At 45.9% G+C, this 24,389-nt stretch overlaps 1 long non-coding RNA gene across 1 annotated transcript in view; it reads left to right on the forward strand.

Moving 5' to 3' along the window:
- Nucleotides 1-24,075, forward strand: part of LOC141110125 (uncharacterized) — a 42,177-nt gene extending 18,102 nt beyond the window's left edge. The window contains exon 3 of the long non-coding RNA XR_012236243.1: nt 23,646-24,075. This is a non-coding gene — a long non-coding RNA (uncharacterized lncRNA). The remainder of the gene's footprint in view (nt 1-23,645) is intronic.
- Nucleotides 24,076-24,389: the final 314 nt, after the last annotated feature.

Below are 24,389 nucleotides of genomic sequence, written 5' to 3' on the forward strand. Positions count from 1 at the left end.
CCTCTTCCTGTGTGATCGGAGTGCACGCAGGAACACTGTCTGGATAAAGGGGGCCTTGAGAGGTAATTCCTCCTCTTCCTCCCTCTGTTCTGCCTCAAGTGCCCTGTCCATTATTCCACGCAGCGTGTCCCACGCAGGTGGACATGAGGGACAGTGTCACTGATGCATGCTCTGTCACTGCTCACCATCCTCGTGGCCTCCTCAAATGGTGACAGGACAGTGCATGCATCCCTGATCATAGCCCACTGGTGTGGGGAAAAAAAAAACAAGGTCCCCTGACCCTGTCCTGGTGCCATAGTCGCATAGGTACTCATTAATGGCCCTCTGCTGCATGTGCAGCCACTGCAGCATGGCCAACGTTGAGTTCCACCTGGTGGGCATGTCACAGATTAGGCGGTTCTTGGGCGGGTTAAATTCCTCTTGGAGGTCTGCCAGCCGAGCACTGGCATTATATGACTGGCATAAATGCACACAGAATTTCCTGGCCTGCCTCAGGACATCCTGTAAGCCCAGGTACCTGCCCAAGAACCGCTGCACCACCAAGTTAAGGACGTGAGCCAAACAGGGCACATGGGTCAGTTGTCCCTGTCGGAGGGCGGACAGGAGGTTGGTGCCATTGTCGCAAACCACCATTCCTGCCTTAAGCTGGCATTGCGTCAACCACCTCTGAGCCTGCCCCTGCAGAGCTGACAGAATTTCTGCCCCAGTGTGGCTCCTGTCCCCCAAGCACACCAGCTCAAGCACCGCATGGCATCTTTTTGCCTGCGTACTTGTGTAGCATCTTGAAGGCCTACGGATTGACCAAGCATGCGGGTCATAGTGCATGCTTGGCCAATCATCAGCCAGCAATTCACTGCGATGCCGCAGCGAATTATGGGCCGTGACACACCACTCGAATTTGGCGCGAACGGCACATAACATTACACTAACTGTAATACTGCAGCTGCCTGCCTGGATCAGAAGAACACCAACAATTGTCTTCAGGTAGCTTTAGGTGCACACTGTGCAGAGGACACAGTACACTAACTGTAAATACTGCAGCTGCCTGCCTGTGGTATTAATAGGATCAGAACAACAGTAATTGTCTTCAGGTAGCTTTAGGTGCACACTGTGCAGAGGACACAGTACACCAACTGTAAATGCTGCAACTGCCTGCCTGTGGTACTAATAGGATCAGAACACTAGCAATTGTCTTCAGGTAGCTTTAGGTGCACACTGTGCAGAGGACACGGTACACTAACTGTAAATACTGCAACTGCCTGCCTGTGGTATTAATAGGATCAGAACACCAGCAATTGTCTTCATGTAGCTTTAGGACACAGTACACCAAATGTAAATACTGTAAATACTGTAAAAACACCTGCCTGCTTGTTAGTATATTAGGAAGAGAATAACAGGAACGGATCTAGCTAAACAGAATACAGTGTATATATACCTAGGATGCATAAATATACACAATACACTGTAAGTGCAGCTAACTGACTCACCTGCCTACTCTATCTAACTTAAATGAAATGACACTGTGTCTCTGTTTATCTCTCTCCGCCGCCGCAACACACTACACAAGGCCGCCACGTAGGGGCCTTATATAGTGTGGGGCGTGTACTAAATCCCCTGAGCTATAATTGGCCAAAGCCACCCTGGCTTTGGCCAATTATGGCTCTCTGTACAGACGGCACTGTGATTGGCCAAGCATGCGGATCATAGTGCATGCTTGGCCAATCATTAGCCAGCAATGCACTGCGATGCCTCAGTGAATTATGGGCCGTGACGCACCACTCGAATTTGGCGCAAACGGCCCATAATGTTCGCAATTCAATGAACAATCGAACAGGAGATGTTTGAGTCGAACATGGGTTCGACTCGAACTCGAAGCTCATCCCTAGCCCTAACTAAATTGGCAAGGAGGGCGCTGTGTTTGAAGACCTGGCCAGGGGATGCGGCATCCAAAAGCAAACTTTGTGGTGTTCCGTTCATGGGGGATTTATTATTCGGTCTTGATTTCGATTCAGTTTTAGATGGGACAGCAGATAAAAAGAAGTAATTCCCTGTCAAAAAGAAAAAGCCTCAAAGGGTTCAGGCTCCTGCGTCAACCAGCAAAACGCACTGACTCTTCATTGCAAGTGGGAGGAAGGCTTCAAAATGTCAAAATTTCCTCCCTCATTGGGTGAGCATGACAGAAAACCAGTATATTCTGAGCATGCTGTCCCAGGGATACAAAATAGTTTTCAGATATTCCTTCAGAAAGATACTTTGTAACAGACCTACCAAGGGATACAACAAAGGCCCTAGCTATGATGAACTTGCAAAAGGATCTGATGCAACAGGGTGTTGTGACTGCGGTATCTCCAGGGGAATGTTATCAGGGATTATATTCCCATATATTTCTGGTTATAAAAGCCATCCGGAAGTTTTCATTTGATCCTCAACTTGAAGCCATTGAACAAAGGTTTTGTATGGACTCGATCTTTATGGTCAAGAATCTATTGACCAAGGAATGCTACATGGCATTGATCGACTTAAGAGATGCTTACCTGCATATTCCTATAGCCCCTCTGTCTCAAAAATTCCTGAGGATGGTGGTCAATGTTGGGAAGGAAGTGCTGCATCTGCAATTCAAGGCCATTCCTTTTGGCCATTCATTTGCCCCGCAAGTTTTTACAAAAGTGATGGCTCGCCCCTCTCCGCCTTCAGAGGATTGCAGTAATCCCGTATCTGGACGACCTCCTCTTCTATGCCCCTTCCAGGGAGAAATTGCAAGAAGACCTGGGCAAGGCCCGCAGTCATTTGGAATCCTTGGGTTGGATCGTGAATGTTCAAAAATCAATCTTCATTCCGGCTCAGCAAGTACAATTTCTGGGGTATCAAATAAGCTCAGTAGAGAAAATGAATTTGAAGAGAAAAACATCAAAGTCCAAAATTTAGTAGCTATGCTACAGACAAATCAGGAGATGTCGGTCTGAAGGGTTATGTCAGCCCTAGGAACTTTAACCTCGACTTAACCTTAACCTTTAAGTCTCTAGAAATATGGAATATTGGGTAAACCAGCTTAAGGCCCATATTATAGCAGATTCACCCAAGCAAGAAATTCTTGATCCCTTCACGACCTTTTCAGTGGCTATAGCTTATATTTCAGATGCATCTGCAGACTCTATAAGGATGAAAGCAAGAACTGCAGCCCTAACTAACTCGGTGCTGTGGTTGAAGACCTGGCCAGGGGATGCGGCATAAAAAAGCAAACTTTGTGGTGTTCCGTTCAGGGGTATATATTATTCGGTCCTGATTTAGATTCAGTTCTAGATAGGACAGCAGATAAAAAGAAGTAATTCCCTGTCAAAAAGAAAAAGCAGCCAGTTAAACTGCTTTTTCGACCTTAAAGGGCTCAGGAACAAAGTAGCAAACCCTAGGAGAAAAGAAGAAATTGGTCATTGCAGAAGGGAAAAGGCAAAGGGACTGTCCTTTTCCATCCTCCTGCGTCAACCAGCAAAACGCACTGACTCTTCATTGCCAGTGGGAGGAAGGCTTCAAAATGTTAAAATTTCCTCCCTCATTGGGCGAGCGTGACAGAAAACCAGTATATTCTGAGCATGCTGTCCCAGGGATACAAAATAGAGTTTTTGGATATTCCTCCAGAAATATACTTTGTAACAAACCTACCAAGGGGTACAACAAGGCCCTAGCTATGAAAAACCTGCTAAAGGATCTGATGCAACAGGGTGTTGTGACTCCGGTATCTCCAGGGGAACGTTATCAGGGATTCTATTCCCATATATTTCTGATAAAAAAAGCCATCCGGACGTTTTCATTTGATCCTCAACTTGAAGCCATTGAACAAAAAGGTTTCGTATGGACTCCATTTCTACAGGCAAGAATCTATTGACCAAGGAATGCTTCATGGCATCGATCGACTTAAGACATGTTTACCTGCATATTCCTATAGCCCCACTGTCTCAAAAATTCCTGAGGATGGAGGTCAATATGGGGAAGGAAGTGCTGCATCTGCAATTCAAGGCCATTCCTTTCGGCCTTTCATCTGCACCGCAAGTCTTTACAAAAGTCATGGCTCACCCCTCCCTGCCTTCAGAGCATTGCAGTAATCCCGTATCTGGACGACCTCCTCTTCTATGCCACTTCCAGGGAGAAATCGCAAGAAGACCTGGGCGAGCCCCCAGTCATTTGGAATCCTTGGGTTGGATCGTGAACGTTCAAAAATCAATCTTTAATCTGGCTCAGCAAGTACAATTTCTGGGGTTTCAAATAAGCTCAGTAGAGCAAATAATTTTTCTTCCGGAAAAGAGAAAAACATCAAAGTCCAAAATGTAGTAGCTATGCTACAGACAAATCAAGAGATGTCGGTCAAAGGGTTATGTCAGCCCTAGGAACTTTAACCTCGACTATGCCAGCCATCCAATGGACAAGGCTACATTTCAGGCCTTCTAAAGGTATGGAACCACAGGCCGGAAACTCTAGACACAAGGGTAAAGATCCCCACCAGGGTCAAACGAACACTGTGGTGGTGAAGGAATCAGTCAATTTTGTCAAAAGGCCTACTTTGGCCTAATTGTGACGACAGACACCAGCATGTGCAGATAGGAGGCCCACCTGCATAAGAATTTGGCACAGGGAGTATGGTCCTGAACTGAGTCAGTGATGTCCTCAAATTGAAGGGAGCTAAAGGCAGTCGCCTTAGCATTGGCTGCCTTCTCTCCAAACCTCCTGGGGTTCCATGTAAAAATTCTATCAGACAACGCCACTACCATAGCTTACCTGAACAAACAGGGAGGCACTTCAGTTGCTGCCAACAGATTCTGGAGTGGGCGGAAAACCATTTGTTGTCCTTGTCTGCAGTCTGTCTCAAAGGTGCACTAAACGAAGTGGCAGATTTTTTGAGCAGGCAGCAAATTCAGGAGGCAGACTGGAGCTTGAATCCAGAGATTTTTGCATTGATCACCAAGACCTGGGGTCATCCACAGGTGGACCTGTTTGCATCAAAGGAAAACACGCAGCTTCCTCATTTCTGTTCCCTTCACAGAGACAATCGTTCTCAGGTGATATATGCCTTGGCACACTCTTGGAATATTCACCTGGGGTATGCCTTTCCCCCCATTCCAGCTAATTCAGTTAGTATTGAGAAAAATACAAAAGGAAAGAGTGTCGGTAATTCTGATTACTCCATTCTGGCCAAAGAAAGCTTGGTTTTACACCATTTTGCAAATGGCAGTCAAACCATTCTGGCAGCTTCTTCTCAGACAGGATTTACTTTTGCAGAGTCCAAAAAAGAGACCAGAGACGCGTGCCACGCTCTCTTCCTCCTGGGCCTGGCGTGTGACGGACCTCTCCGTTCCAAGAGGGTGAGGTTGCGGCCTACCACGCAGTGTAAGACATTCCAAACTGGTCAAGAAGGACCCGTCCCTGCTTGCTGATCATAAGGCATCTATCCAGCATTACCCTGACAGTCCAACATCCCACGCTTCGTGCTGTTCATCGGATGATCGTCGCGAGTGTGACCGTTACAAGGACGCTCCTTCAGGAATCGCTGTTCGGAAGGCATTGAATTGACCTGGTCATTAGTGAGAGGGCAATTGCCCACCTTTACAAACCTTTCTTTGTTGCTTCACTGGAACACTCTGCACAGACAGCTTTACCCTGGGGAAACACTTTACTGCATCGCTATTTGAACACTGTACATATACACTTGTCGCATCAACCCTTTTCCAAGAAGTATCATTACCTTGTTGCTGCCCCCTATTGGATACAGTTAAAGAGCTCCGACTGCTAGCAAAGACCATCAGGCCTGCAACGGGGACATTGCTGTCATTACTAAAAAAAGGGCCCTCTTACTGTTCTTGTTCAATTGATCTCTCATCAGGATTAGAAGTCAAATAGGCCGGGCTGGGTTTCCCCTTTAGAAGTTTTGCCAGAATTAATGCTTAACTCTTGATTATCCTTCTCAGGTCACGCTCAAGTGGTACTACATTGTACATACCTATATATAAGTATACTGTTACCTTCATATTGTCTTAACTTGTATTACTGCAGAGGAATTCTTCTTCTGAACTAGGATTGTTATCCAAGTTCAGTTGATCGATTACCTCCTTTGTGCAACAAAACCTTCCTTGAGTTATCCAGTAAATGTTATTGGACTACAAACTCATTGATTGGTTTGATTTATTACTCTAAGGTGGTGCAAAGATGTCTGAACCCAGAGTGTCAGGTGGGTTGGAGTATTCCCAGGGTCATGAGGGTGCAGATGAGCAGGTACATCTAAGCAGTCCCCAAGGGGGCAGTGCTAAAGAATATAGGATTTTTTTGCAATCAAGAGATTCTGTGTGATGACCTAAAAGAGTACAGCCAATGCCTGGGGTGAGGAGAAAATTCTGTGTGCTTTACTGGTGCAAGCCTGGGTTGCTTTGGAGTGGGTGGTGATGGAGGAAAAGCAGCCCCCCACATGACGGTGAAAGAGAACCCAGGTGAACAGTTGGGCTTCAGGAGCTTCTGTCTGGACCACGTTTTAAACATATGTCTATGTGTGGGAATACTCCAGGTGGGAAGGGGTTAAAGGTGAAATCTCCAGGGGGATATGGATTAGTGGTCTTGAACTGTCATGTGTCAGTATGTGGTTTGGGCTGAACGCCTTGTGGCGTCCTGCAACATGGAAATATCCTTGGGGTCCCCCTTACAAAAAAAAATACATTATTTATCACCACCTTTTTCCTGAAGAAGCAGAGGTAATATCTGGGATATGCTTTGAGAAGTAGTCTTCTCCATCCCCAAGTACTGGCTAAAGAACTTACACTGTTCTCCTAGCACACTGACTGAGATGTCACTGACAGTTCTTGGTCAAGGGTTATGATTGAAAGCCAGTGGGATGGGTTCCCGGTCCCTGCTAAGGTCAGACGTACCCGACCCCGTGTCCAGATTGCTGAGGTGCTACAATCGCATGATGATTCTCACATGCAGCAGAGTGCCAATACTAGTGCCGCTCTACCTTTTGGTCAACTAGCGAGCACCAGTGGCCTAGTACATCCTGGTCTTTTACATACCAGCACTGCAGTATCACTTGGTGACGTTTCTCCCCAGCAAGCGTGTCAGATCTGGGGTCAAAATGTATAAGCACTGTGAGAGAGCAGCAGGGTATATATGTAACTTTTTGATTTACGAGAGAAAAGATAGTCACATGGCGCCCCCTGGATGCCAGACTACATGGGGAACAGTGGCAAGATAGTTTGGGACTTGGTGTCTCCCTTGTTGCTTAAAGGGTACCACTTGTTCGTGGAAAATTTTTCTACAAGCTTGTCACTTTTTAGACACCTTTTTGAATTTGAAATTGGCTCATGTGGCAACCTGCAACCTAATCGCTGGGGATTCCCCCAACGACTTGTAAATACCCGACTTAGGAATATTTACAAGGACTTTTTCAACCTCACCTACTATGTAACTTTGTAATTAAGGCAGTCCAAATTACAACGGTGTCTGGTGTTGTTGGGAAGCCCCTCTGTGTCCACAACTACAACCTTAACATGGGAGGGGTGGACTTCAAAGACCAGATGAAAGCCAGACGCTGGTACAAGAAAGTGTCTGTATATTTATTTCAATTGGCTTTGTACAATGCTTTTGTACTTTACAAAGCACCAGGAAGAAGTGGATCCTTCCTAAAATTTCAGGAAGAGATCATCACAGTCCTTTTGTATTCAGAAGGTGCTGTGGCCCAAACCCCCAATCCAGGAAAAATTGGAGAAATATTTTTGTGTTCCTGTTTTTCTTTTATTTTTGTTTTTTCAGCACCCTCATACTGAGATGTAAAGATGATGACCTCATGCCTCATTCTTTTGCTTCGTCGCTGATATTTAAATTCTGTCTACGGCCATCTTAAACACATAATTTTTGGCTGGAATACTCAAAGCGGGCATACCCCGCTGGGTTGTGCCTCATCGGAGCACCCAGACACATGGGGGCCTCCAGAACTTTATTCTGAGTCATCCCCCTTGGGCCGCAACACTTTGTGCAATTGTCAGGGCATTAAGTTGTCCTGTACATGTGCACTAGCTTTCGGCCATCTTGCCAGTAGTTGCCGCCCTCTTTGTGTGACGGCGGCCCTATCGACGCCTGACTTCACCGTGTACATTATACGGTGACGCCGGGCGCCGCTTCGGCTGAGGGACCGCCTATCTCAGATCGTAACTGCTCGGCAATTAGGATGCAAATGTCCGGGCGCGCCACCTAGTTGGGGCTCGCTCAGTTCACCTGTCAGCCCTTCAATGTAGGTGCGCAACATTGGTGAGATAATCAGTTTAGCAACCCCCACCCTATCCCCCATATATACCTGGCATGTGGCAGCAAATCTCTTGCTGCACAGCCAGGACATTCTTTCTACCTCTGTCATTTGAATATTATTGGTTGTCTAAGGTACAAGATGCATTTTCATGAGTCAGCTTTCTGTCCCTCTGCTTATACCTCTTTACCCTCTATATTGCCTTTCCTATTTGATGAATGTAATGCTAGATCAATGCACTATTGGGGTTATGCAGCATATTTGCACGCTGCAGGGGGGTCACTACTACTATCCCTTCTTTGCTTGCATTCTCCGCTCAATACTGAATCTATGAAAAACTGCAGGTCTCCCTCGCATACTATTTCGCCTACTTCTTATGCATCTCTACTGTTTGAGGTCCAATCTGGCAGATTGATTTCCGCCTTTTATACATACATTTTCTTTCCTTTCCAGCTTATTTACACCCCTCTTCCATCTACTTTCCCTCCGGCAGGCATTCCGCTTTTGGCTATCCCTGTGTGCCCTGATTTGCCGCTCCCCTGCAGGGAAGATACCCGTTCCAGCCATTCACATACTCTCATAATACATGCTGTTTGGGATCCCTTAAAGACCTATCATGGGGAATATTGGTCTGCTGCCTCCTATTCTCCCCACTGAATCTTGCTATGCAACTTAGCATTTTTTGAGGCGTGAGGTACCATCTATTTCAACGGGGCTGTGCACTTAAAAGGAACACATGACCTGTGAATGTTATGTATTGCAAATGCTTGCTTTTCTCTGCCATGTTGAAACCAATTATTGCACCAATTTATATCTGCCTACTAGTTAATTTATTTACTCATACGCTTATATATATGTCTCTCTCCAATAGAATTATATCAGCATGCTTCCATTTAACCCCTGAGGAAGGAAATTAACGTATTATCAATCTAGCCCTTTTGGCCTTTGTTCCGAAACATGTTGGGATTTGTTGCGACCACTACTTACATTCAACTTTATGTCTAGAATTTTGTGTCTCAACATGTAGCAGCTGTTATATTCTTTATATTCATTTGTCCCATTCATATGTTTTTAGATGTTTGTTGTTTATACTCCCTTGTATTTACTCATTGAATAAAATGTATACATTTTTATACCTTGTAGTAGTTTTGTCTCTTACATCTTGACATTTCTCCTACCCGTACCTAATCTATTTATTTGGAAAGAGTCAGGTGATCTGGGTTGTTTTCCACCCAGTCTGTGGCCTCAGTGGGTGCATGTGGAGCAGCAGCAGAGGTGTAGGTCTGAAGCCTAAGGCCTAACCACTAATGTAGAGGCTCAGCCCTCAGGTGAAGTAAGTGGGAAAGCTTCAGTGGAGATTCATTCAGGAATACAGCGGATAGCTGTGAGTAAAGCTTGAAGGAGTACAGTGGGTAGCTGTAAGTAAAGCTTGAAGATAAGTACAATAGGTAGCTGTGAGACAAGCCTGAGGGATCCAGCAGGTAGCTGAGAGTTCAAGGAACCCAGCGGGTAGCTGTGGGTGAAGCTTGAGGTATCCAGCGGGTAGTTGAGAGTCCAAGAAACCCAGCGGGTAGCTGTGGGTGAAGACTGAGAGATCCAGCAGGTAGCTGAGAGTCCAAAGAATACAGCAGGTAGCTGTGAGTTGAGCTGAAGAGTCCAGCAGAAAGCTGTGAGCTGATATTGAGGATCTACAGTGGGATACTGTGAGTGAAGTTGTTGCTTTTTTTTTTTCTTTCTTTTTTGCCACTTCAGCGAAGTATTTTCAGGGGCTATGTTTTCAACTTAACAGTTCAATCTTGTCCCAGTAGATATTCACATCATTGTGGCTTTTTTCACGGAATTTATTAGCCATTTACTCCTAATTATGCAAGTATCAAAAAGAAGACAAGGCAGCCCCCTTACAAAAAAAAAAAAACTTTTACCCGAGTAACCCACCTAGGCCAACCAAGGCCATCCCTCCCCCTTCCCCCCCTATCCCCCCCGCTTTCACCCTCGTATATCAATTTCCTTCCCAGCTCCTCCTGCCACTACCAATTCTCCAGTCTAATCCGAAGCCTATGTTTCACATGTACACCTATTGATGTAGCTCATCTAGCTAGACTATTTGTAGTAAGGGCAGCTACCTATGTTCCCCACTTCTTGGCCGCTCGAAGTGAGTACCTGAAATTTACCCGGTCCTTCCATATCTCCTCGAATATGTCCATCTCCGTCCCTTCACTGTATCTCAGGTAATCCAGACGATAAATTTCATTGATCTTGCCGAACCACTCCCTCACCGTAGGTCTCCTTTTGTCTTGCCAGTATCTAGGAATAAGACTTTTGGCCGCATTTAAGAAGTGAGATAGCAACGACCTCAAATATACCTTCGTAGGGATTTTACTGCCGTGATGTAAACACGCCCAAGGATCCCCGGGGGTATCTATCCTTAAGATCTCACCAATAATTAGCTTAATCTCCCCCCAGAATTCTGCAATTACCGGGCATTGCCACCATATGTGCGCCATTGTCCCAATTTCTCCACAGCCTCTCCAACAGAACTGCGGCTTTTCCTCCTGGATTCTATGTACTCTATCTGGGGTAATATACATCCTAGCAAGGATCCTATAATTCATCTCTGAGAGCTTACAACTTACTGAGGTAGCATTCACCCTTTTCAGAATCAACCCCACCTCCTGTCCACTAATCTTGATATCCAGCTCCTTCTCCCACTTCTCAATAAAACTCAGTCTCTCCACACCACCCAGTTCGTTAAGGGCTCTGTAGATCTTAGAGATACCCCCCCTCCCTTTTTATCAACACATAATTTCTCCAAGGGGAGTAAATTCTCCATCGACCTAATTGGCTGCGGGAGTGAGTCGACAAAATGTTTCTACTGACCGTACCGCCAGGAATCTATTACCAACCATTCATTTTTAGCCTTTAGTTCTTGAAATGTGCACATCTTGCCCTGTTCCATGACATCTTTTAATTGCAGGTCCTCCTTCAAAATCCACCTCCCAAACAAATCTTCTTTCCCCGGTGTAAAATAATCTGTGTTTTTTAAAGGAATTAATGGTGAATTATACTCCCAGTGCTCCTTTTTGTGTAAATTGTCCCAAATATTAAATGTATGTTTTGTAATGTCCATTATTTCAGTGCTCAATTTTCTATACAGTGGTGGGATCCATACCATCTTCCCTAAGTCTACTTCACTCATTTTATTCTCTATTTTCACCCATTGTTTTTCTTTATTATTTTTTACCCAGTCTATTAAACATGCTAAAGCTATCGCCACATAATATTTTCTAATATCAGGTGCCCCCCACCCCCCCTTCCTCTTATCCTTTGTTAATTATGATAAATTTAATCTAGATTTTCTCGGTCTCCAAATGAACCTTATAAACATAGTGCGTAACTTATTAAAATATATCTGAGGAATTGGGATTCGGAGCATCTGCATTTTTGGCATGATTGTCATTTTAAATAGGTTATATCTTCTGCCCCATGAGAGTTGGGTCCGTGAAATATTACTAAGTCATTCATAATTTCATTGAGAAGTGGTATAAAATTCGCTTGGAATAGTGACTCTTTAGTGGTAGTTATTTTAATACCTAGGTATTTAAGCTCTTTCAACCCCCATTTAAATGGGAAGGACGATTGTATGCCACGTCCGTCGCGTTGCCTTTTATAATATCTAACGTTTCTGACTTGGCCTGATTAACCCGAAAGTTAGACAGTCTGCCATATTCTTTTAGGACTGCTAACAGGTTCAGCAGGGAAGTCGTCGGACGAGTGATATAAAACAGTACATCGTCCGCAAAGGCGGCTAGTCTATGCTGATCTTCACCTATTTTTGCCCCCCTGATATCTGGGCATAGCCTTATCTTCGCCAGGAGGGGCTCCAAAGCAATCACAAACAGCAGTGGGGAGAGGGGGCACCCCTGTCTTGTGCCATTATACATTTTAAATGGTTCAGAGAGTTCCATTTATCTTCACTCGTGCTGTGGGATGAGTATATGAAGCTTTTATCCAACTGAGCATTCTATAACCCAAACTGATCTCTTCTAAAGTGTCCCATATAAAGTGTCCCATATGAAGCCCCAGTCTACCCTGTCAAAGGCTTTTTCAGCGTCAATTGACAGGAGTAGGCCTGGGGCTCCACTATCTTGGAGCCTCTGGGCAACCAGTAATGTTTTGATGGCATTATCCCTCCCCTCTCTGCCTGGGACAAAACCCACCTGGTCAGGGTGTATAATCTCATTAATTATCTGTTTCATCCTATCAGCTAGGATTTTAGCAAATAACTTCGTATCGGCGTTTAAGAGTGATATGGGCCTGTAACTCGAGCATAGTGTATTATCTTTTCCTTCTTTCCAAATTATGGCAATACTGGCCTCAAGTGCTTCTTTCCTCATCTCCCATTTCTCCCCAATGCCATTCATGTACGAACACATCCTGGGGGTCAATAGGTCCTGAAATTTTTTATAATATAGGGCAGTCAGCCCATCAGGCCCAGGGCTTTTACCGGTTGGAGTTTCCTGGAGGGCTTTTTTAATCTCTTGCTCTGTGATGGGGACCTCTAATATGTTTTTATCACTCTCGGTTATCTTGGAGAGCCTCGCCTCCCTTAGAAAATTTTTAGTTTTCTCTCTTTTGCTTTCTTGGCTCTCTTGTTCGTTTTTTATATTAATAGCATACAGTCCCCCATAAAAGTCTTGGAAGATTTTCGCAATATCACATGTTCTATGCTTAATCTCCCCAGGCTTTGTCCTAATTTTCTCAATAAAGTTTGTGTTCTTCTTTTTTTTTTAGGGCCCTTGCTAGTGATTTCCCCGGTTTATTACCATTCATGTATCTGTCTTTTTTCACTAGGTTAAAGGTCTTGCGCGTTTCCTGCTCAGTTAATTCCCTCAACTCTTCCCTTCTCCTGTATAGTCTAGCCAGAACCTCCCCATCTCCCGATGTCTTGCGTTGTTGCTCCAACTCGTGGATAATTTTTAACAGGGCATTCATCTAATTAGCCCTTCTCTCTTTTTTTTCTGATCCCACCATCATTAGTATGCCCCTGATGTAAGCTTTGTGAGCCTTCCATATTGTGGCCTCAGATGTCTCCCCGGCAAGTTTATTTTAAAGTACAGGTCTAGTTCTTCTTTAATCCTCTTTACGACCTCTTTGTCTTGGAGGAGCTCCTCATTCAGTCTCCAACCCGTACTCTGTGATTGAGGTGTTCCTATTTTCCATTGGAGACTCACCAGGGCATGGTCTGAGAAAGTAATACTACCTATATCTGAATCAGATATCGCCTCCAGTAATCTATGTTCAACCAGAAAAAAATCAATTTGTGAATATGTCCCGTGCACGTGGGAGTGGAAAGTATAGTCTCTAAGACTATTATGCTGTATCCTCCAAACATCCACGAGCTGGTGCAGCTTCTTTTTTAACTTATTCACCAAAACTCCGCCCGACCCCCGTGCCCGGGACGTACTGCCTTTCACTGGGTCCAAACACAGGTTAAAATCCCCAGCTATTATGGCCCCCCTTCTTAAATTCCTTGAACTTTTCCAAAACCCCCATTACATATTTGGTTGTGTTCTTGTTTGGACCATAGATGTTTGCCAGAGAGCAGGCTGCTCGATTTATTTTACCTCTCAGGAAGATATATCGTCCTTCCGAGTCGGTCCTTCTCTCCTCCAGCTCAAACTTTACCCCTCTGGCAAACCCAATGGTTACACCTTTTGCTCCCTTGATCGGGGAGTCTCCGTAAAACCATACTGGGAAATCTCTAGAGTAAATTTTTTGGCAATTCTTAATACATAGATGTGTCTCCTGGAGCATAACCACCTCTGCTTTCAGGAATTTCAACTCACTTAATATATTGGCTCGTTTTATGGGGGAGCGCAAGCCCCTTACATTATAAGATATAATATTTAAACTAGACATCCTTACTTACTCTCAGATTGCTTAATCAAGTAGTGGGCAGGAGCCGTTAGCTCGGGAACTCTTCCTGTTCTTATTCTGGTGCACCTCCCCCCCATACCCCCACCTCACCTCACCCTCCCAAAACCTCACCCTGACCCAAACCCCCCCAACCTCCCCTACCCTCCCCCCCTGTCCCACTCGCCCAGGGTGGGCTAGCATTCCTCTAGCCCCAAATAGGAAAAAGAAACCGCAGCCCTCCTCCCACCACCTGGCTACACGGTTAACCCCTTCGAGGTTGGACTCGGATGTAGACACTCAGCGAAGCTCGTTCACCCCCCCATTGTAATTTTAGGGGGGGTGTCCGCCACAGCCCGAGTCCCCCCGTCCCCCCCCGCCAGCCCCCGCCCCACCCACATACCGCCCCTAGCCGCTAAACAGCATACAGTGATCTAATTTCTTCAATTACAAATTTTCACAACTTAATATTTCAATTTATCGTCGTCTGGATTGGTTAACTGGTTGCCACGTCTGCATTTCTTCTGCGTTTTCTCCGGTTGCCCGTTTTTTTCCACCATCCTGGGATTTCTATTATTGGTAGCTCGAAATGTTTACAAAATTTAGGCGTATCTTCTGGGAACCTTAAGGTTGCCGATTTTCCCTCTTTGCTTCCCGTTAGACATGCCATGAATATTGAATATTGTGCGTCTTCAACTGTTCTAGAAGGGGTTTTAATGTTCTTCTCCTAGCTAGGGTCTCTACTGCCAGATCAGGAAAGATTTGGAGGGTGGACTCTCCGTATTTAACAGGTTGGTTAGTTTTCAAGTATATCCTAATCTGTTCTTTGTCCTGAAAATTATGAAATCTGGCAATGACATCTCTTGGGACTTCTCCTGAAATTTCAGTGGGCTTCCTCACCCCGTGGATTCTTTCAAACTTAATTTTTTTGTCTGATCCTGTTTTGTTTACCATATGACCAAAAATACTATTCATTTTTCTTGTAATTCGTCATCTTCCCCTCTTATCTCCGGTAGACCTCTAATCCTCAGATTTTTTCTTCGACTTCGATTTTCTTGGTCCTCAATTTTATACAATATATTTCTTTGGTCCCTTTGCATCTCGGCCATCTGTGCTTTAAGCCTTTTGATCTCCTCTCCCTGTATAGCTAAGCTATCTTCTGTGACCTCCACCCTTTGCAGTAGATGATTCATACCTTCGTGCAATGTTGCGATTTTGCCTTTTATTGACGCTTCCAATTTCGCAAACATTTCCGCCATTTCATCCTTAGTTGGTAGCTGCTTTTTTTGTCGAGTATCCATTATGGATTCATCTAGTGGCGTCGCACTTCCTCCTGCTGCGTTGTCTGAGACTACCAATTGTTTCTTTGATCCGTTCTTCTGTGAGCTCTCAGTTACTTTGTTTTTAGTTCCTGATGATGTCCCCGGGCTTTCTTTAACACCTTTTTGGGTCATATATTTTTTTATGGTCCCTGGGCTGGCGCTTACTCTAGGTGGATTACCTGAAGCCCCTCGCCCAGCTCTACCCCTCATTTCCCCCTATTTCCTAACTAGTGGGATTTCTACAACCCAGTTCACTGTTAATCGCAGCCACCCATGCATCCGCTAATCATCTGATGGTTATTATGAGGGGGGAGAAGGGTTGTCAGCCAATGTGTATTATCCACTGCCCTCTTACTCGTTAAAGCTGGCTTAAAATCCGTCTGTTATACACAGTCCCACCCGTCATACAATTCAAAACCCCCACTGAGGAAACCCAATTTACCCTCCTTTACCACCTCTTCAAAGTAAAGCATAAGTGAAAAGATACAGGTTGGTAGGATAAATTGTGCAGGGGGATTAATACAACATGAAGTCCTTCCAGTTACATAGCAGTCCGTAATATGTTTCAGCTCCCGTTCTGATACTACTGTAGTCCCTGTAATCCCTGTATATTACAAAGTATGCTTATATTCTGTGTGCTGCTTGTTCCAGTATCACCTGTTACAGCCACGCTTTCCTCAGGGCGTTGTGCCCGTTATTCAGGCAGAAACAACCAGACTCACCCGGGACAGAGCCACCACTTCCTCCGCATGAAAAAACTGGCAACTAATAGGAAGATCAGATGTCTTTTACCTCAAAGCAGTTCTCCAGCCACACTCCAGGAGTCCGGGGTAAGCGTTCGCCACATTCCCGCTGCTCACAGCTGTTGTCTTCCTACTTACTACAGCTCTGCCACTCTGCTTTTCTTCCTGCAGCACTGCCTTATGCACGTGTAAGCCGTTCTTCGGCTTTCCAGTCTGACGTCCTCGTCAGCCAGGGGATCCGAGGTGTGCGGTCACTTACTCTCGGATCCGGAGCCGTCGGCAGCGGCGGAGGCAATTGCGTCCTGTCTCCTGTCAGGTATGGAGACAAGTGAGGGGAAGATGGCCCCCACCCGTCTCCATACAATTGCTGGGCGGAAGCGACGTCAAAAGCAGTGGTGGAACTACTAGGGTCGCAGCAGTCACACATGTGACCGGGCCCTGAAGTTCCGCCACTGTGGGGGGGGCCCAAAAGCCCGGTCTGCGGATCGACAGCGGGCTGACTGGCTGCAGTTGTAAGCGGCGAGTGTCTTTTACACTCTCACTTACACTGGCCAGACAGAGCCAGCACTGACAGCCCGCTCGGCCCCCCGCCTCACACGGAGAGGAGAGAGAGAGCTAGATCTACTCCTACTCCCGCCTCTGTCCTTCTGTATGTGCTCGTGGCCCCACCCATACTCCAATCAGATTGGAGTGTGGGTGGGGAAGCCGGTAATGAGTGGGCGGGGAAGCCCATCACCCGGGAACAGCATGGAGAATAAACGTGTAGGATATGCAGATTGCATGAGTATCCTTCCTACTTGGGGTGAGTGAGCTCACATCTATCCATTCACCTTCTCCCTTATCTCTCCTGCCTCTGAATCAGTACAATAATGTAAGGGGACCTCAGATTTAGGGGGGCTTTGCAGACTTTGATGTAAAGCGGGTTTGGTGAGCAGAGATCCCCTTACATCAGAGCACCCACTTAAATCAGAGTTCCCAGAACACTCCTTCCATCAGAATTCCCCTTTACTTAGAGTCCACAGAGCTCCCCCTTACAGTGAAATTCTGCAGACTCTGATGCAAGGGGGGGTCTCTGATGACTCTGAAGGAAGGAAGGGCTCTGCTGACTCTGAAGGAAGGGGGGCTTTGCAGACTCTTATGTAAGGGGGGCTTGTCGGACTCTGATGTAAGGGGGTGGCTCTGCAGACTATGATGTAATTGGGGGCTCTGCGGACTCTGATGTAAGGGGGACTGTGATGTAAGAAGGGCTTTACAGACTCTGATGTAAGGGTGACTGTGATGTAAGGAGGGCTTTGCGGACTCTGATGTAAGGGGGACTGTGATGTAAGGAGGGCTCTGCGGACTTTGATATAAGGGGGACTGTGATGTAAGGGAGGTTCTGAGGACTCTGATGTAAGGAGAGCTCTGCGGACTCTGATGTAAGGGGGACTGTGATGTAAGGAGGGACCTGCAGACTCTGATTTAGGGAGGGCTATGCGGACTCTGATGTAAGGGGGACTGTGATGTAAGAGGGGCTCTGCGGACTCTGATGTAAGGAGGGCTCTGCGGACTTTGATATGCCGGGGCTCTCTGGACTCTCATGTAGGGGGGCAATCTTAAAACCCTGATTGAAGGGGGAATGATGGGAACTATGATGTAGGTGGAGGCTCTGGTTACCAGAGACCCCCTAATATCAGAGTTCCCCTTTACACCAGAGTCTACAGTGTTCCCCTTTACATAAGAGTCCCCCCTTACATCAGAGTTCTCTTCTTACATTAGAGTTCTTAGTGTTCCTCCTTAAATCAGAGTCCCCAGTTCCAGAGTTCAGAGGTAAAGGGGCACTCTGAAAATTCAAATGTAAAGGGGAACTCTGTGAGTTCAGATGTAAAGGGGAATTCTGTGGATTCAGATGTAAAGGGGAAATTCTGCGAGTTCAGATGTAAAGGGGAATTCTGTGGATTCAGATGTAAAGGGAAGCTCTGTGGACTCTAATGTAAGGGTGAAACTTTTCATTAACCCATTCGCCGCCTGGTCCGTACGTCGTACAGACCTAACAACGGGGGGTATTGCACACAATCCATTTTCTGCAGCCACCCGATCGCTCTTACACCCCCCTAGTCCCGGCGCTCCCCCCGCCGCTGTGCCCCACCATGCTTACCGGGCTCCGCTTGCCCATCGGCGGGCTCGGGATGTCCATGCCGGGTGGCAGTGGGTAGAGAGGAAGGAGAAGAGCGGACACACATCCGTTCTCCTCCCCTTCTTCTTGTGACCCGGAAAGCGATGCTTCTGTTGTCACTTCCAGGTAAAGTTCTCAATGTCCTCGGCTCGCGTTGCTGGGGAAGGATGTTTTGCAATGCGATCTGCATTGCAAAACATTCAGTGGAACACAAGAGAGACATGCAGGGTCTTTTAGACCCTGCATATCTCAATAAAGAGAACCTGTCACCTAAAAAATATCACATAGGGGACTTTTTGTTTAATTTAAGTTACACCCAAGCACATAAAATCCCCTCCCCCAAATTTTTTTGAGCCCCCCCACCCCCACATATACACACGCACGAATGTAAATGTTTTCGGGGCTCCTACGCGTGAAAACGTTGATTACGATACACATGTTATATATCACCCATGCACGCTGGAACAAGAGCAATAATTCGAACACAAGACCTTCTCTGTAACACTAAACTGATACCTATAGAGGGCTTTGGAGTGCTGAAGTTTGACGTCATTTCATGGGCGCAAAAAAAATGTAAGGTTTGGTTGGTTTGTTGGGTGTCTATTTACTTGGCGCAACCTCGTCTTTTATATTTTACCAAAAATGTGGGTAAATTATTGCATTCGTTCGCCCTAAGATTCACGTTAGTGTGTTTTTTTACTGAAATTTTGTGGTAATATCACGTGACATAAAAAATTGCAACTACCACCAATTTTAAACATGTGCAAAAAACGCAAAAATGGCTCTGGCAATGAAAGGGTTCAAACCTTATGACTAGAAATATTATTTAGTGACAAAATATATGTATAGTGTATACTACACAAAAAATTCGCTGTGGTGCCACTAAAATGTTTGGGTTTCGCTTGAAGGAAAGTTGGCAACCCTACCATGGTGGCACAGCTTAGGCACAGGCACAGTGAGCCACCGGCGGGTCTGAATAATATGTCTGCGTCTCAGGCAGGCAATCCGGGGTGAATCCGGGTGAATCTGGGACAGGTGGTACCTAAATAAATATATATATATTTTGTCACATTTTTTACTGGAATATTTTACTGGAATATCACTTGAAATATAGAAGAAACAAGATAAAGGGTTCAGTAATTCTGTGTCACGTAGAAACCAGCTTCAAAATCCCAGCCATGTGAGTTGGAGTGCTACAAGCAGAATGTGGTTCCTAATTTACATGTAAACTCCAGCTGAGAGTCTCATGATGAAAAGTTATAAACTATTGAAGAGGAGTTAGTGTGAGATGGGAAAAACAAACATTACATACAGTAAACCTTTCAATTTCTCTAAATTAACATGGTGTTAGTAAGGTTTACACTGGTGATTTATTTTAGGCCATGTGCAGCAAATAAAACACATGACTAGGATAACCTCAAGCAAACTCTCATAAAGCTTCATAATATTTGTCACCCAAAGCAGAACATCATAACAAGATAAAAAATAACAAGATAAAAAATGAAAAATCTACTAAAAGATAAAAGAGCAAAACCTACTTTTGCGGCAATATTCACTTTTATTCAAGAAACTTTTCCCCGCAGTAATTTTCTGCCTCTAGAGGCCAGCATCATTTGATTTAATTCCTATGAGCCCAGGTCATCCTAGACCCTCCACTAGCCTGTGACTGAACAGTGAAAGGAGATACTGCATAGTGATGAGTTCATCTCTCTGTCACTTTGACCCAGAAGTCCCCAACCCGGTACTGGTCTGTGGACTGTTAGGAACAGGGCCGCACACAGTGGGGGCTGGTTTTAAAAAAATTTGGGGGAGCACACAAACCCCTCCAGGTCTGCACTCACCATGGTCACGTTTCCCCTGATACGACTCCCCTCCGCAGCTTCCGTGTTAACCCGGTCTTCTTTCCGGGTTCCAAATCTTCAGCCTTCTGATTGCCCGAGACGAGAAACCTGAAACCGAAGTGGCATGATGGTGAATACTGATTCGCTAAAATCAAAAGTGGGAGGGTTCTGTGCCCCAAGGACTACTTAAAACAAGCCAATTAGAGCATCAGACTCTAATCACACGCTTGTCAAAAAATGACGGGCATAATAGACATAATAGACACCCATTAGTCTGGCACCCTGCACACACATAGAGTGATTTATTTTTAATTTAAAATGACTAACATTTTTTAACTTTAATATGTTAAAAATGTTAGTCTTCATTTTTTTTAAACTTCGGGGGGGGGGTCACCGGCCGCCACTGGCCACCACTGGCCACCACTGGCCAGTGGCCACACACATTCACATAGGAACGGAGAACTGCCAGAACACTTTATCGCTCCAGCAGCTGTTCCGTATAGTGTTTTGTTTCACCTTTTGGAAATTTAGCGCTGCTTCTTAGTTTGACCTCTATGTTGCATATGGCAAGCCCTGTCTTGTGCTCTTTATTTGGTTTATTTTTTTGTATGATCTCATTTTGACCTGATTAAGGGACCACTATCCAACTGCTCAGATGTGTTAGTGTATAAAGCTGGGTATTTATGTATTGAATTTCAACCATTTTGTAGCCCTCTCTGTTTAACGGGAGCCATTTAGAGCAGTTTCTGTTGAATGATCCTGCTGGAAACCCAGCATGAGATCAGCAAACCAAATGACTGCAGCTCTGATCAGTGTATTCTGCCGGGGGGGGGGGGGGGGGGGATTTCCCGCTGTCAGAATACAATAGTGCAGTGGGGGAGACTCCTGCATCCACATGCAGTAATTGCAAAGCTTTGTTTTTGTTTGTTTTTTATTCAAATAATAAACATGGCCCCGATCCTGCCTCTCAGCTGTCCTAATGCCGGTTTTCAGCAGCCCAGATCTCATCTGCAGACATCCCCGATCACCGGCTCCCAGGGGCCCCATCCCATCTGCCAGCGGCCCCGGATCCCCCCTCTCAACAGCCCAGATCCTGCCTGTCATTGGCTCGTGAAAGGTAAGAAGAACTGAACTTGTCACACAGAAGCACTCCACCTACTTCTGTGTGTTTGTTCCAGGCACCCAGGGGGGACATGGCCCACATTTGCTGGTAGGTGCCCTGGGTCCACAACTGCCCACATTGCTGCCCTCACATTGGAGATGCCAGAGGTGTCTTCCTTTACCGTCTGTCAGGACTGTAGCATGGAGCCGGTGAAGTGCTGTGAAACTCGTCCTCGGCTCCATGCTACAGTTCTGACACTCGGAGCTGTCAGCGGCACTGTACTTAAAAAAGCACAGGGATACACATCAATCTACATTGGTGGGGGAGCTGAGGGGGGACACTAGTAAGAGAGGAGGGGGGAATTCCTGAGAGAGCTGGGGGGAGGGCATTAGTAAGAGAGAAGGGGGAATTGGTGAGAGAGCTGGGAAGGACATTAGCAAGAGAGGAGGGGGGAATTGGTGAGAGAGCTGGGGGGGCATTAGTAAGAGAAGAGGGGGGAGTTGGTGAGAGAGCTGGGGGGCACTAGTAGGGGAGGAGGGGGGAATTTGTGAGAGAGCTGGGAGGGACATTAGCAAGAGAGGAGGGGGGAATTGGTGAGAGAGCTGGGAGGGGCATTAGTAAGAGAGGAGGGGGAATTAGTGAGAGAGCTGGGGGGCATTAGAAAGAGAAGAGGGGGGAATTGGTGAGAGAGTTGGGGGGCATTGGTCAGAGAGCTGGGGGGCATTAATAAGAGGAGGAGGGGCATTGGTGAGAGAGCTGGGGGGGCATTAGTAAGAGAGGAGGGGGAGCATTGGTGAGAGAACTGGGGGGCATTGCTCAGGGAGCTGGGGGGGTCATTGCTGAGAAAGCCAGGTTGAGGGCATTGGGGAGAGAGCTGGGGGGCATTTGTGAGAGAGCTGGGAAGGGGGCATTGGTGAGAGAGCTGGGGACATTGGTGAGAGAGCTGAGTTTTGTTTAACCACACCCCTTAAGCCCCTCCCACCATTAAGACTTTGGCTATGCCCACATTTTGCTGTTACGCATGCTGCAGCTCACTTGCTCCCTCAATTGTCCCTCATTCTGAAGTTCAAAACTTGGGTGGTATGCAGTTACCTACTCTCTGCATTGGTAATGCACAGAGCAACCCCGCTCCTGTTCTTGGGTTCGCTGCCAGTGCTCCTGGCTCCTACCCCCCGCCGAGTGCCCCCATAGCAAGCCGCTTGCTATGAGGGCACTTGTGCATGCTCGCTCCTTAGCTATAAGACATACAGAACAGGGCTTGGCCCTGCCCCCTGCTCCCTCGTCACTGGCTCTGATTGACAGCAGAGGGAGCCAATGACTCCTGCTGCTGTATCTGAGCCAATGAGGAGTGAGAGAGCCGAGAGAGCCTCGGCTCTCATGCACATCGATTGATCAAAACCGGCTGGGGGTGCCTGTAGAGGAAGTTGCATGCAGAAGGTTAGAACACAGTAAGAAAAAAAAACTTCTGCCTTTACAACCATTTTAATACCTGGACAATCCCATTTACATTTCTACAATATCTACTGTACAGTATGAGGGACTGCTAAAATAATTCATTGTGAATTATTAGACAAGGATTTTTTCATTCCAGGTCTTCCCTCTCTTGTTAAGGCATATGTTTCCAGATGCATCACATGCATTCGGAATAATCCCAGGAACCCTCACAAGGCGAAACATGAACACCTAATATATCCATCCACACCATTCACTCATTTACAAATTGATTTCACACACATGCCTAAGTTAGGTACAAGAGACAAGAATACCTACTTGTAATAGTTGACATGTTCTCAAGATGGATAGAAGTGTTTGTAGCAACAAAGGAAGAATTCTCACACAAGAAATCATTCCCAGATGGGGATGCCCGCTTCAGATCAACTCAGACAATGGCCCTGCATTTGTGGCCATGTCTGCCAAGATCTAGTAAAAATGCTCAAAATTTACTGGAAGTTTCAGATACCTTATCACCCTCAAAGTTCAGGTATAGTGGAAAGGATGAACAGAACCATTAAGGATAAGATAAGGAAGGCCACTGGAGGTACGTATACCAATTGGAAGAAAGTCCTCCCAGCAGTTCTGGCTAAGAATGGGTAAGAATGACACCCTCTAAGAAAACAGGATACTCTCCTTTTAAAGTCCTAATGGGTAGGACATTCCCCACCCCATGGGCCAGACAGCCACTTATGTTAGAAAGAGGGGACCTTGATCTCATTCAGGAAGATTATGTAAGAAAACTTATTGAAACTTTGGATAAAATTGGAAGAAATTTTGCTTGCACCTCTCCTTCTTCTTCACAGGAACCTACACACCCTTTCCAGGTGGGTGACACCGTGGTGGTCCAGCAATTGAAACGCATCAAGAAGCAGGAGTATCCCTTTGGACCCCCCAACCACAGTGATCGCAGTTACTGATCTGGTAGAGGGGCAACAGGCCTGGATTCATGCCAGTCGTGTGAAGAAGGTGAACCAAACACCTAAGAGGAAGATTAAAGACAAAGGAGGTGAAGTAAGCAGTGAAAATCCTCGAATAGTGAGTGAAGCAGGGGGTCAAGACTCTGAAAAACATGACGTCACTTGTTTCACCAAAGACTTCTGGGAAGGCCTTGTGCCTCCTATTCTTGATCACTCTGATTGTGTTCCTACCCACATGGATCATAACTAACTGTATATACCACCCTGAGGTCTTGAGTGCCATAAAAGGCATATGTGGAGCACAACCTATACATGACACACGTAACAGGTCAAAAAAAGAATCATTGGGTGAAAATTAGATAGGAGAAGGGTCAACCACATTCCATGATAAAATGTTGCTGATGAAGTTCTAATATGCATATGCACAAAACATCAGGTTATGAGAAATGTTATATATGTAGTAAGCTAGAGTCACCTAATTACAAAGATCTGGATCTACTATCTCATCTGAATGTCTTGATTGGAAACTCTCTAACCTGATTTATTAAAATGGTGCCTTTTGACTCGGATGCAGTCCAGTGGGCTCCCGGCCAGAGAGACACGAAACTCACGTTGAGTAGACAAGTGGCC

This window comes from Aquarana catesbeiana, linkage group LG10 (genome assembly GCF_042186555.1).
Source record: "Aquarana catesbeiana isolate 2022-GZ linkage group LG10, ASM4218655v1, whole genome shotgun sequence".
In the NCBI taxonomy this organism is placed as follows: domain Eukaryota; kingdom Metazoa; phylum Chordata; class Amphibia; order Anura; family Ranidae; genus Aquarana; species Aquarana catesbeiana.